Here is a 14,159-nt window from a genome sequence, read left to right on the forward strand (position 1 = left end):
TTCGTGTTGTGGTTGCCTTCGTTGTCTTCAAATCGTCGTGATCGGTCATCGGTGTGTCGCTCTGTGAAATAGAAAAACAATAAAATAAAAGAATAAGAAAAGAAACCAAACATCTTGCCAAGTAAACTTTTATTCTTCTTTCTCCACAAAACAACAACACATTCAAAAAATACATAACTTGCAAATAAATTACAAGAAAAATCCCCATTTCGAAACCACCCACGAAAAATACCAATCAAGTTTTATTATTTTAAATTCCTTCTCAAATCAACTAAAAAAGAATTTATTTCTCGGACTCTCGCTTGGACGAGGTGTGTGGAAGTGGAACTCACTGTGTGTACGCACGTGAAAATCAAATCTCTAAATTTTTCTTTCTTTCCTTTTATTAAAGTTTTACAATTCAATTTAGTCCCCAAAAGCAAAAATCCAAAAGCCAAACGCAACGAGCACAAATATAATAAAAATTACGCCAGAGTCGTCGTGAAGGGAGCCAAGTGAAAATTAAAGAAAAACAAGATTCCAGTTCCAACTCCAAGGTTGTTTAATTAAATTATTAGTTTTATTTTTTCGTCGTGTAGCTCTTCAAAATCTAGAGAAGCTCGCTCGAGCTTCGTAACAAAATTTGTGGCTCTTCTATAAAAATCTCTAAAACGAAATTATTGTAGGTTTTTGGTTTAGGACGGGACGGAACGGGTACACGGGCCACACGGGAGGAAGTTATAGTGAAATGACGAAAAAATTATGTGAATCACAGCAAAAATAAATAAAATAAAGTAAAAAAGTGCATCGCACGGAAAAAATACAATTTGCCCGGAAAAGGATTAACACACAGAGAAGAGAAAGAAAAAAGAAGAAGCGAAGTGAAAACGAGGGCACGACAACGAAACGACGACGTACGACGAAGTAATTTTTTCCTTTTTTTTTATTTTGTTGAAATTTTTAATTGTTTTGGATCAAAAAATAAAAAAAAAATCTCAGGCCACTCGAACAACGCACTGGCAGTGGTAGTGGTAGTGGCACTGGCACCACACCAGGCACTCAGCAGTTCCAGTTCAGTTTGAGTTTTGTTTCGACTTATTTTCCTCATTTCGTTCGCATGCTTCTGTCCAGCAACCCGGAGAAGCTCTGTTGGAATGTCAAAGCGGGTAAGTAACTCTTGGTTCTTCTTATAAAACAACTAGGTACGATAGCGACAGCGACACATTCACATAACATATCGCCTCCACTACTTGACTGCGATTGTAATACAAGGCTTGTAGTTTGGTTGTTTTGTCGGTCGGTGCGTCGGTTGTTCTGTAGGGCGTTCGGTGCTTACAAAAGTGTGTGAAGCTGCTTTTGCTGATGTTGATGAATTGAGTATTGATTTAGTTCATATAATTACGAAGACGACCATCCCCGCATTACTGACCACTTAACTCGGGCTTGAGATTTATAGTTATAGTTTGTAGCATGACCCCGCTTCCGGAACCATGTCCATGTTCATTCTCATTCCCATGTCCCATCCCACTGCCACTCACACGACACACGACGACTACGACGACGACGATGATACACGAGAGACAAAAGAATGAAGAACCACTGCAGTTCACAGTTGGATTGATTCATGTGCTCTGTTTTTCTGTCTTTGTTTCTGGTTGTCTGTCTGTCGGTCTGCTCGGTCGGTTCGGTTGGGCTGTTCGCTCGCTGCTCGGTGTTTTTGGTTGTGGGTCTTCCTGAGGGAGCGAGATTGAGAGCTTAATTTTGAGTGATTTAACGCCTCAGCAGCAGCATTTTCCTTCTCAATTCCCTGAATGAATAAATAATTATGGATCAACCAGTGAAATTGTGCACTTGCACTTGCACCAACCGATTACGAAGAGGAGGGTAGGTATCTTGTTTCTTGACTTAAAACCACACCAATGATGATAATTATAGTGATGTAAGTTATGCGAATTTCTGTCTCCCCTCGTTTCCTCTCCATTACCTTTCACAACACACCTCTCTGTAGTTCCTTTTTCCATTCGACTCCACTCCCTTCGACCCTCATCTATTGAGGTCAATATGACTCTGTGTTGTGGCCCTGTGCTGAGGTTGCCAAAAAGCACATTTATTAATGTATTCAGTGTGGCAGGCCACAAAATGTCGTCAAATTATGCTATAAAATTAGATTATGGTCAATCGCGTTTTGTTTTTACTTTTTACTTTTTTCTGATTTCTTTTTGTTGTTTTTATTTTTATTTTCGGAGGTCAAAGCCACTGGAATTTTGGAAATGAAAACCTTCAAATGTGTCGTAGAAATACCTTGATGATGTTAGTTGTGTCGTCTTATAAGCATTGCGACGGACAATCATCATCATCATCATCGTCTCTCTTGATTGGCCACACAGGTGCCATAATATGTAGTTTTGTTTTTTTCATTTTGCAATTGATTGCATCTGCAGAATGCACGTGGTTAGTTTTTGTTTTTGTTGTTATGTATTTTTGTATAATTATTTTATTAGTTTTTTGTTTATTTTATTTGATTTCTCTGTTTCTGGCATTCAACTTCCATTCCTTCATAGTTTTGTAGTGCCTACAGAAATTCATTCAGAATTTTTGAATTTTTTTGAATTTGATGTCGTCACAACACCATAATCATTTTGATTCTCTCTGGAGGGAAAAGTAAAAGTTTTTGGTAATGAGGATGCGTATATCTTATAAGGAATATGAATATGGGACACACGTTACATTGCCTTCCATGGGGTTTGGGGTTTGTTGTTGTTTTATTAGGAACGTTTGTGTTTTGCGTGTTCTTTTTGTTTTTTTGGGAAGTTTTATTATCTTTTCTCCATACGTTGTGGGTTCTTTATTTGGGAGAAAGATAAATGATAATGGAATGGATGTATAGACAGAAATGATTAATAATAAAGTATATAAATAAATTGTCATTATTTTCGTTTGTTTTAAATTGTGAAGTGGAGTGGGATGGGAAATGTGTAAACCTATCGTATTTCATGGAATGTTTCTAAAGTAAATTTTTGCAGACTTTTATGTTGAAAAACATAACAATCCAAGGTTATATTTTTAGTAGTACTCGTGGCATGATAGTGAGTGCGTTGGACTGTCATGCCAGTGGTCTTGGGTTCGATCCCTGCCTGTGCCACCTTTAGTTTTATTCACGGGTACTGCCTCTTGCGAGAAATTGACAAATTCTCCAAGAGTTACTCTTGTCATGAAAAAGTGTTTTCTCAAATTAGCCGTTAGAATGCGGCATGTGACTTCCATTTCCTGTAGAAGTCTTATGATTTCAGTATTTGAAAGAGAAGACTTATCCTCTTCTTATTTTTCTCAGTATCGCACATCGCCAAAAAAAAAAAAATGAAAAAAATCCTAGCGCTCATTTAAGTTGCACAGGTTGCATAAAATCGATAAGTCATCTCGGTGAGGAATGTAGTTCAGATTAAGGAGTTCTCCTCTTAGCCGGAACATGCACGAAATTTGTTCGATGGTATATTTGTCGTGGAAGTAGTTTCTTTCCCGGGGATCGTAGTCTAGTCTACTGTATATCATGCGGTGCAGTGGGCTTTTGGCTTGCTCCGTGTATTGCGTTCTTGAGGCTTCATCCAGACGAGCTATTAGGCGATATAATTTTCCAAGAGGAGAGGTTGCTTTAGTTTAGGTCAGCATCCACCTGCTCGGCAAGTTCTAACTAGCCTTTAAACCATCCACTTCGGGATTGGATTGTTTGAAGAACTACTTTTTTTGGGAGACGATAACTTGGCACATCCAGAGCTTTGAATATTTAATCGACCTGCAGCTTGAGTGTTTTTATAAATAAAGGCGATAGACCTGATTCCAACATGATCATGTAGTTTGGCGTACTCGAAAGAAGGTGGAAATTCCGTTTAATGTAAAATCTAAGCAGTTTTTCCACTTGTTCATATTTCCGACCTCCCCAAGCTTGCGCCGCATAAAACATAACTGATTTCGATACAGCTTCGAAGGCCCTAAAATTACTGGAATGCGTAATTTTCTTATTATTAAAGCCATGCTACGTTTATAGCTGTTTTCGCCTTAACAAGTTTGTCAGTGAGATGTTTTTCCATGCTCAAGTTCTTAGTAAAGCAGACTCCTATATTTGTGTTCTTTCACAATTCTAGTGCCATTGCTCACTGCACCCGATCCTTCTCCGCCATTCTTTACAATATTCAGCAAGCTTATTATCATTAGCTGAAGGGACTGCGGTGTATACGCGTGTAGGACAATGTCGTCAGCGGAAAGAAGAGCTTTAACGTTAACGCCTGCATTCTCGATTTCTGCTGGTAATGGTTCGACGAGATCATCAACGAAGAGTGCAAACAAGCTTAGACCGAGTGCACGTCCCTGTCTAACTCCTGATTTTGTTTGGAACCACTCTGATAAGCATTGGCCATTCCACACTGATGCTTTGGTGGTATATAGTCTTTCCAATACTGTACCGAACTTAAGCGACATTCCTAAGAGGTAACGCTTGTAAAATAAGGCATTGCGATCCACGGTGTGAAAAGCAGCTTTGAAAGCAAGGAAGAATGCAAATAGTTTCTTATTTCTCGATAGAAACGAGTCTGTAATCGAGCGGAGTACAAAAATGTGATCGACGGTGGATTATCCTGATCTGAAGTCAGCTTGGAGCTGACTGCGTAGATTATTAGAGTGTATCCATTCATTTAAACGGCTGAGCAGAATCGAAGTAAATATCTTATATGACGAGTTCAAAAACGAGATTCATCTGTATTTTTTCGGAACTTCAGTGCTTCCCTTCTTGTGAATTGGGAAAATCAAGGCATCGCTGAACTGGTTTGGGATGGATCTTCCCTCTAAGATTTGGTTGAATACTGCTGTTGGAGATACAACAAGAGTATCTATACCATATCTGTAGAATTCTGCGGGTAAACCATCTGAGCCCGCAGCCTTTCCATCGATGTAAACATTCTTCCCTTGAAATTTGAGCATCTAAAATATTATTTTTGAAGCCAGGTTTCGCATACTCAATCTGAAAACTATTTGGCGCATCTGAACGAGAAATGATATTGTTACTACACCCAACATATCGTTCAAAGTTTCATCTACTTAGTTTTGAAAGAATTTATTTTCAAACTTGAACTTGAATATAAAGAAAATAGATAATGAAAATAATAGAATTGACTAACACATTTTGAAATATAGATATGTAGAAATCAAGGCTAATATATCACTTCAAAATAAATCTTATCAGTTCTTTTTAAAAAGTTTATTACAAGCAAAATAAAAATCTATGATTGTTTCTAAAATTATCGAAAAATACCTTGAGTTTCTTTTTTTACTGAATCATCAAAATTATGATGTCCGATTTTCGTTTTTGTATTTGTCGTATTTAAAAATTTGACATTTTTTAATGTTTCAATGTGGGATACCTTTTCGTCGTCTCATATCTCAAAAACGCATAAATATTTATAAGTATTGTCTCAAAAATAAATTTTGATTTTTGCAGGTTGACTCTTTAAAAAATTAAGTGCCTTATCTTTTCTGATAGGACTCGAACTCAATTTCTAATTGGAACTTGACAAATTTGAATTTTCACCCGTGTTTTTTGGCATTCTATAAATAGTATAGTAGAAAATTCCCAAGAAAACGCATCGGCAGTATCCAGATTTTTGTATTTAAAAATTGGTACAATTGAAAGAAGATCTGTCAGAATAATAATATAAAAAACACAAATAGAAGAAAGTTTTGTGAAAATCGAAAAGTTTAAATTTACTTCTAAACTAACTAAAATTAACTAACTATAAAATAAACAATTTTCAAGAAGAAATGGTAAGAAAACATCTAGAAATTGAGATTCTATAAAAAAAAAGTTTATTTCACAATTGCTTAAAGGAAGGGGTTTGTTCGTAGACTACTACATTATCATGTGGTGTTGAAGCGAGCTTGAAGCTCACCTCAATTCTTTATATACCTGAATCGAGTTAAAATGAGCTTGATCCACAAAATTTTTGAAGAAAAACCTGTGTGGAGGAGTTGATTTTAAAGATAATGCTTTTCCTATGGTCGGTTTATTTGCATGTTTGTGTATAAAAAATATAGTTTTGTTGTAATCAAATTAAAAAAAAAATGCACGTGCAATAGGTAGCATATTCTTATATAGTGCTCAGCTATTCAGTTCTTCATTGTTTAACACGAATCAAACTATCTCACTTGCACTTCATCAGAAACATCGAAACACCATTTGCATTTTAGAAAGTGCTATTAAACTTAATCATTTTCAAATCTTCTTGTGTGTTAGAAACACCAAAAAGATTTATTTAATCTTAACTGAGATAAACTTGTGGTGGAAACATAGCAAAACTTAATTAATTTGTTCTCTTGCAAAATAAGCTCAGTTAGTTCATTTTCATTATGAAAACTAAATAATGAACAGTAACAGATTGATTTTTTCCCCAATGGAAAACACATTTAAAATGCACAACTACTCAACGAACAGAGCTACCGAGATACGAATTTCAATCGTGCCAACATTTGAGAACGAAATCACATAAGATCCATTCGAGTCTAGTATAAATGTCAAAAACCCATCCGTAGTAAGATTCTGCTTTAACTTTTATAGGTAGTATTCATACTGCGGATATTGTTTTTGTTATTCGTGTACAATCCTAGTTACTATCGATAGATTTTCCAAAATAAAAACACGGGTATCAACTGCCATTATCAATTTATTTAGAGCAACGTCTGCAAATTTCCACCGGCATTTGAGTCTTCTGTGTCAGCGAAAAAGTCATCCTTAGCAAAGGATCCAAATCAGTTAATTCCACATCTCCAGAATTGGACATTGCTCAGGCCACATTATTTTGTGTACTGATCTTGGTTCACACCAATACAAAATTAAACTGACATTTTATTTGGAAATAACGCTCAAAAATTGGGGAGGCAAAAGCATTTCTCACGAAATATTACCAAAAACGATGAGAATATTGATGACAGGCTTTAGGACCTATTATTATTACTACTAAAAATGTTTCTAGGATTGCATAAGCTTAATAGTAATAACCTAAGAATAGTAACAAATCTTACCATTGGCCACTGTAAAATGAATAGGCATCTTACCATCCATCCTTGGCTTAGTAGAAGTTGCAAATTATAGAAAATTTTGGAAACGCAGATATGTAGAAATCAAAGCTGATATATGTACATAGGTATCGAGGCAAACCTTATCAGTTCTTTCTAAAAAGTTTATTACAATTAAAATTAATGATTGTTTCTATAAAACTTCAGTTTCTGTTTTATTGATTCATCAAAATTATGATGTTTGTTACAAACACCACCATTTTTAAACTTCCCATTTGAAGTTGTTTCATTTGTCAAATGTCCTTGGAATCTTATTTTTTTTTAGAGAAAAGTGAGATATTATTATGTTTTTTGGTCCATATCTCAAGAAAAAATAAAGATAAGTATTGTCTTCAAATAAATTTGGATTTTAGCAAGTAGACTCTTTCGAAAAACAAGTGAATTAGCTTTTCTGATAGGACTTAAACTCGAAGGCAAAAAACATTAGTAACGGATTTTCTAATTGAACTTGATAACTTTGAATTTATTTTGTGAACACACCCTTTCTCTAAACATCTAAATAACATGTCAATTTTTTAAGTAAATTTAAAATTTTAGTTACAAATGAGCAACATCTGCAAATTTCTACCGTCCTATATAGAGTCGGTGACCGAAAGTTTAAGAGCTCTCGCTCCAATTTTTGATAGTAATTCTTACCCTAATAGAGAAACAATAATAAGTTTAATACAAATTTGCTTTTACATATTTGTTTTTTGAGGCTTCTGTGTTAGCGAAACAACGGGTTGGTAGAAAATATTACTGCCGTTCAAGCTGTCCTTAGCAAACTATCCAAATTAGTTGATACCATGGCGGTCCCGAGAACTGGGGATCGACCAGAGCACATTATTTTACTTAAGGATCTTGATTTCCACCAAATAAAGACAATCTGACTCAAGAATTGAAGCCGATTGACAATTTGAAGCAGTGGCTGTCATTCTCCAAGTTCTTAACTCCTTATTGGAAAACTCTTTATTTATAAATAACTTTCAAAAATGGCACATAAACACACATTACTTGAGAATTATTACCAAAAAACGTTTTAAAGACAAAGAAAGATTTGTATTTTTGAATATAACAAATAAACTCAAAAAGTATTGGACTGATTTTAATAATTGTTTTTTTTTTTTTTTTTTTTATTAGAAAGCTGCATTATCACTGAATAACATAGGCTATATTTACTACTAGCGGTCCGTTCCAGCTTCGCACGGGTAAATCCTCCACACTGTTTCAGATGAACTTATATACCGGCCGTTCAAATATTCAAATTCTGCTCCCATGGACAAACAGTTGGTATTGACTTAAGGAAAGAATGCTTTTCCTATGGGCAATTGTATGTGGCACTTTCTCGAGTAGGATCTTCTAAAAATCAATACGTTTTGTTGCCAACTACAAATACCACAACCAACGTAATGTACAAGGAGGCTTTGAGATAAGCATAACATTTTTTTCTAATTTAGTGATTCATGGTCGTTTCAATTAGCATGCTTATAATTTTAACATCTGTACCTATTTATGTCAACCCGTGCGAAGCCGAGAAGGGCCGCTAGTAAGTCATAAAATAAAAACAGCCACAACCCTAATAATTGGTCACTGGCTTTGTAAAACTCATTAGAATAACCTAGGCCTATTTCGCAAAACATTTTTTACTTTTGCAACTTTGTAAAATAATATCCTTTAAAGTAAATAGCAAAGTGTTATACATACAAATGTTGAAAAGTAAAGAGACTTTTCATATTTCAATTTTTCAGACTTTATTTCAAAAGTGAAAAGTAAAAGTGTTTCCCCAATTTAAAAGGCAACTTTGCAATTTATTCGTATTTTTCAAAGTATATCTCAGACTGTGTCTATTAAGATTAATTACACCTTGAAAATATAGTTAACTAGCGTAAATATTGCAATATAAGTCGATCAGTTGTAAGGGACCTAAACACCTCCGGCGATTAAATTGTAGTTTATTTCCAATTTTAGAAAGCCCAAATTCTATGGCACTTTTCGTTAATCGAAACTTCTCTTTTGTCGAAAGATTATTTCTGATATCAAAGTTAATTCCTAGTTTCACTACTCTTTGGTCAACATTATTAACTTTTTAGTTTTAAAATTCATTTTTAGATAAAAAATTTCAACAGAAACTGCTTTAATCGATAGATTAAAAAATCTCTGAAAAATCAAGACATTTTTGGAATTTCGATGAATCAACACGTTAACCATACAATTCATAATTCATTCTCTTATGTGAATTCATAAAAATTAAAAAAAAAACTTATTTTACCACCTACTCAGATAAATGATGCCATCACTTAGAAATAAGCCAAGTTTACAAACCTTCTAAAGCTAAAGTTCAGTAAATAAATTATCGTTCTCTTTGTTTTAAAAAGTTTGCTAAAGTAATTCATTAGATCAACAACAAGTTCAAGTTCAAAGTGATCACAGCATTTCCTGAAGTTGGCAGATTAAAAAATCAATATTTATTTATTTAGTTTGTACATATTATAGAACGTTTAACGTTAACGAGACAACAATTACATGAGAGTAAACGGTATGTTTGAACTGTGGTTTTGTTTTAGTTTTTACCAATGTGCAACCCTATTTACTTTAGTTACAAAGTAATGATGTTAATGTAAATTTTACAAACATTTTAATTAATATTTGAAACTATCTTAAATAAGATTTTCTTTAGAATTTTCTACCCGATAGAAATATTCAAAAGAGTTCTTTTTTAATTTATCATCAACTTTTGGGGAATATTATAGCTTTTAGAGCATCAGCTCATGAGTTCTTCTTAGTTTTCAAATATTGTCTCGCATATTTAAGATTTTATTTGGAGTATATTTTTAACCTCTTCTGTAAACACTTTAATTTTAAAGTTGCGATGTAGATCGCTAATTCTTTTATAACAACGGGCATTTATTATTTCACGAATGGCTTTCTTTTAGGTTTGTTGGATGAGTTCAGCATTTTCCTTCTTTGTACAAACCCATGGTTTCAGGACTTGGTTCTTAAACAATATTTATTTGTTTGGATAGCTACATAGGTCAGATTTCTTTCCTAGTACATGCATAATTCAATTTAAGCGGTTCTCTATTCTTTTTAATATGATCAGTCTTTCATGATTCGTGAGGCACTCAAACTGGCTTTATTAAGCTTAGAAGAAAACCTTAACCCCTTACTGCATGGTTTTTGTTTTTATTTACTTTGTATTTTCGGCACTCCACATAAGATCTTCCATGGCAGTCTGGAACTGTCGTGTGGTCCAAACAGGAAGGTGATCTAATTGGTCTAATCGAACGTCCTTCGATGGCATTATGGCAACAGGTCCTTTCAATTTCTTCAATTGTAGATTATTCTCCATGACATAAGAGCGTTGTCCACGTTTGTCAGTTGTGCTTAGTTTGCTTAGTAGTTTGTACAATAGCCACGCATTCACGGCTATCATGTCGATCATGTGGAAGAATATTCTTCTATCAAATTTTTGTGATCTAATTTGTATTCTATAGTATCCAATAAGAGCAAAAGATCAACTCCATCCATATGCCGTTTATATGTCATGACTGCGTTTGGGCATGATACAGTTTGGTAGCTCTTTTCCTTTTATGTTGAAGTGTTGGACTTCAAAAGACGGTTTGCTGCTGACATATGTCGAAGCAAGTTTCACAATTCTATTGTCAATCCGGAATCGTTTTTTTGCCAGATAATTTAACAGCGGTAAGGACGTGTACCAGTTGTCAAAGACAAATTTGTATAGCAATATATTAAAAACATGAATTTTGAATATCACAATCACAATTTTTTTTAATTGAAGGTGAAGGTTAGGTTAGGTTGGAGTGGCTGTCCAGATGTCATTGACTCATCTAGACCTCAAGGGTTCATTGTGATACCACTAATGAGGTTACTCATGTGAGAGTAATGAACTTAAACAAACCATTTTGTACTTTTAATGAAGTTAGAGAGACATTTTGTGTCAATCGTTGCCAGTTCACTGGTATTATCGAAAAAGGGATTACCGAGAAAGTTATTCCTTCTAATGGAGAGTGCTAGACATGTACATAGAAAGTGTTGGACTGTTTCCTCTTCTTTCTCGTCCATGCAGCTTCTACAGAAGTCATTTGTGTAGACCCCTAGCCTCAGAGCATGTCTTCCTATGAGACAGTGTCCTGTTATTACTCCAATTGTAGAGCTTATACTTTGTCTGCTTAGCTTATACTAAGTCTATGCTTGGCCATATTTGCTTGGCTGCTAGGCATGTTGTACTCTGTGACCATCTAGCATTTTTTGATTCTAGAGCATTTTGTTTGAGAAGATATTTGAATGTAGCAAGTGGTGTTCCTATGTTATGTTTTTGTCTAACATTAGGCAGAAGTGTTCCGAGCTCATGGGCTTTGCAATTTCCCGGAATGTGTCTGTGGCCCGGCACCCAAATGAGGTGAATATTAAACTTTTCGGTCATCTCATTCAGAGATGATCGACAATCGTGGACTATATGAGAGTTTGTGGAGACAGACGCGAGAGATTTAAAAGCGACTTGGCTGGCCGAAAAGATTTGTATATCCTTGCAAGATATAACGTTTTCTTTGAGCCAGGATAGTGCCTCTTTAATCGCCATTACTTGGCTTTTACCGAATACCATTTTTGGGGTGGTATAGTCTAAGCGATCTGGGATAGATCTGAAATTGTCTAGAATAGTAGTATGTCCAGTATTGTTACTGTTCCATTGAGAGGTGGCTCTAAGCCTCACACATGAGTTGGTTGCCACCATTTTGGAGAAGATGTCAAGAGGTGTTAGGTTTAAAAGCACTTCCAGTGCTGCTGTTGGTGTTGAGCAAAGTGCTCCTGTGATGCACATACCTGCTGACCTCTGGACTTTGATGACCTTATTTAGATTTACCATCTTGTCAAGTGCGGTCCACCATACGACAACTCTATAAATGAGTATCAGTCTCATTACCGAAGTGTATAGCCAGTGGGTTATTTTTGGGGAGAAGCCCCATTTTGATCCTATGGCCTTTTTACAAGTAAAATAGTAGCCTTTTTTACTCTTTCATCAATATTTGCCTTCCAATTTATTTACCTGTCTAAAATGAGGCCTAAATATTTAGCTTGGTCGGAAAAGCTTAATGATATTCCTTTAATTTTAGGTGGGCTAATCTGAGGAATTTTATACCTTCTTGAAAAGAGTATTAATTCTGTTTTATGTGGATTGACGTCCAAGCCACATTACTTAGCCCATTTTGTTAGCCTATTTAAGGAATTTTGTAGGAGTTCCGAGAGAACTTGGGGGTGTTACCCAGATACAGATATTGCAACGTTCGTCAGCATAGGCAACCACCCTGAAACCCTCTGCTTTCAATGATGTTAGTAAGTCGTTTACTACCATGTTCCATAAAAGAGGCGAAAGGACCCCACCTTGGGGAGTGCTTTTGAGCATGAGACTTATAAGATCTATGAGTGATTTCTCTAATTTCAACTTATCCATTGCTGTTGTGATCGCCTGGTAACTGACGTTGTTGAAAGCTCCTTAAATATCTAGGAACGCTACTAGGTTATATAAATTAAAGTTGAAGGTGAAAAATAATTTATTTTAATGTTACCAATTTCGTTTTTATATTTATTCCTAGTACTTTTTATCAAAAAAAAAAAAACACTAAATTTGGGCTGCTGTACGGAGACTTTTTGGACTATGGCACCAATAACAGTGAAAATTAAAGCATTGATTATGACTGGAATATTATTCACCCGTATATAACATGGTTGGTCCCGAGACACTTCCTTGTGGTACTCAACTCCCATTATCTTAAGTTGTCTTAAGTTCCTTCTTAATCTTAAGAGTCCAATTGAAACGTTAACAATTTCGAAATATAACTTTCTGGAGGACTTTGGGCTATCATTCCAGTGGGCCAAATTTTTATTTTATTTCTTAGTTATTGTAAAGATAATATTTTTGTAAGTGTTTTAAATTAAATTTACACTTATGGAATTTTGTGTTTTGTGATAATTTGAAGGCGGCTTCGTGCAGAACCAAATAAGGGCAACATTTCCCAATTAATTTCCAAATGTAAGTTTATTTTTTTTTGTATAAAACAAATACTCTTAGAGACACGAAGAATAGGAAATACTTACAGTGACCCCCACGAATAATCGGGCATAGAAAAGGAAAATGTTCGCAGTGCAACTTCTCTAAGAAAATGTATAGGAGTGTTAAAATTAAACATCATATTTTATCAGCAAAATTAAATAAACAAAAACAACATTTTAAATTACTATTCAAAACAAAGAAACTAAAAACTAAAAGAACTCCATAATTTAATGTCTCACAAATAATCGGACACATTGCATTTAGTATTATGTGGCGTATCCTTTTGATTAAATTACTGCCTCAAGGCGTCGAGGTATTGAACAAGCTTTAGGGGGTATTTTTGTCCATTATTCTTAAAGACCCGTTTTTAGCCCCTGAATATTTCGAAAATTCGTTTGAGTCCCAATTCATCCCAAATATGCTCAATTGCATTAAGTTCAGGGACTGTGTAAGTGTTTTAAGCACTTTAGGACAATTATACAACAACCACGACCTTGGTGTGTAAGATGTATGCTTGGAGTCGTTGTCCTGGTAGAAGATGAAATTGTCTCTTATTCCAAGCTTACTGACATTTTGCACCAAATGTTGGTGTAAAATGCTGATGTACCCCTTTTGATCCATTTTACCTTCCACAAAGTGTGAGTTTCCAACACCAGAACTCGACATACATCCCCATACCATGACCGACCCACCGCCATGTTTCACAGTTGCCCGAGTATGTTTATGAGATAATTCTTTATTTGCTTTTCACCATACAAACATTCGTCAGTCTGATCCTTTCAAGTTAAATTTGCTTTTATCTGTGAACAAAAATTATTCTATGATGTTAAAAAGTGCATCCGTACACAAACAATACAAATTCAAGAAATGTTACCTTATTCCAGAATGACGTATCCTTAGTTAAATGTTCCCTAGCAAATTTAAGCTTTTCTTTTCTATTCTTTTTCACTTTTGAATGGCTTTTTTCGAGCTACGCGGCCATTCAGATCTTATTTTCGCAGTACTCTTCGGA

General features: G+C 34.9%; 1 protein-coding gene across 5 annotated transcripts in view; it reads left to right on the forward strand.

Annotated features, from left to right (window-relative positions):
- Nucleotides 1-14,159, forward strand: part of LOC129948214 (palmitoyltransferase app) — a 94,114-nt gene continuing 79,955 nt past the window's right edge. Inside the window, exons 1-2 of one of the 5 annotated variants that reach the window (XM_056059119.1) lie at nucleotides 2-903; nucleotides 979-1,145. The gene's annotated coding sequence lies outside the window, so the exon portion shown is untranslated. Of the gene's footprint in view, nucleotides 1,146-1,698; nucleotides 1,864-14,159 lie in introns of those variants that run through there. The other 4 variants (XM_056059120.1, XM_056059122.1, XM_056059117.1 and 1 more) reach the window with 4 other exon arrangements.

The sequence above is a fragment of the Eupeodes corollae genome, chromosome 2 (assembly GCF_945859685.1).
Source record: "Eupeodes corollae chromosome 2, idEupCoro1.1, whole genome shotgun sequence".
Lineage (NCBI taxonomy): Eukaryota > Metazoa > Arthropoda > Insecta > Diptera > Syrphidae > Eupeodes > Eupeodes corollae.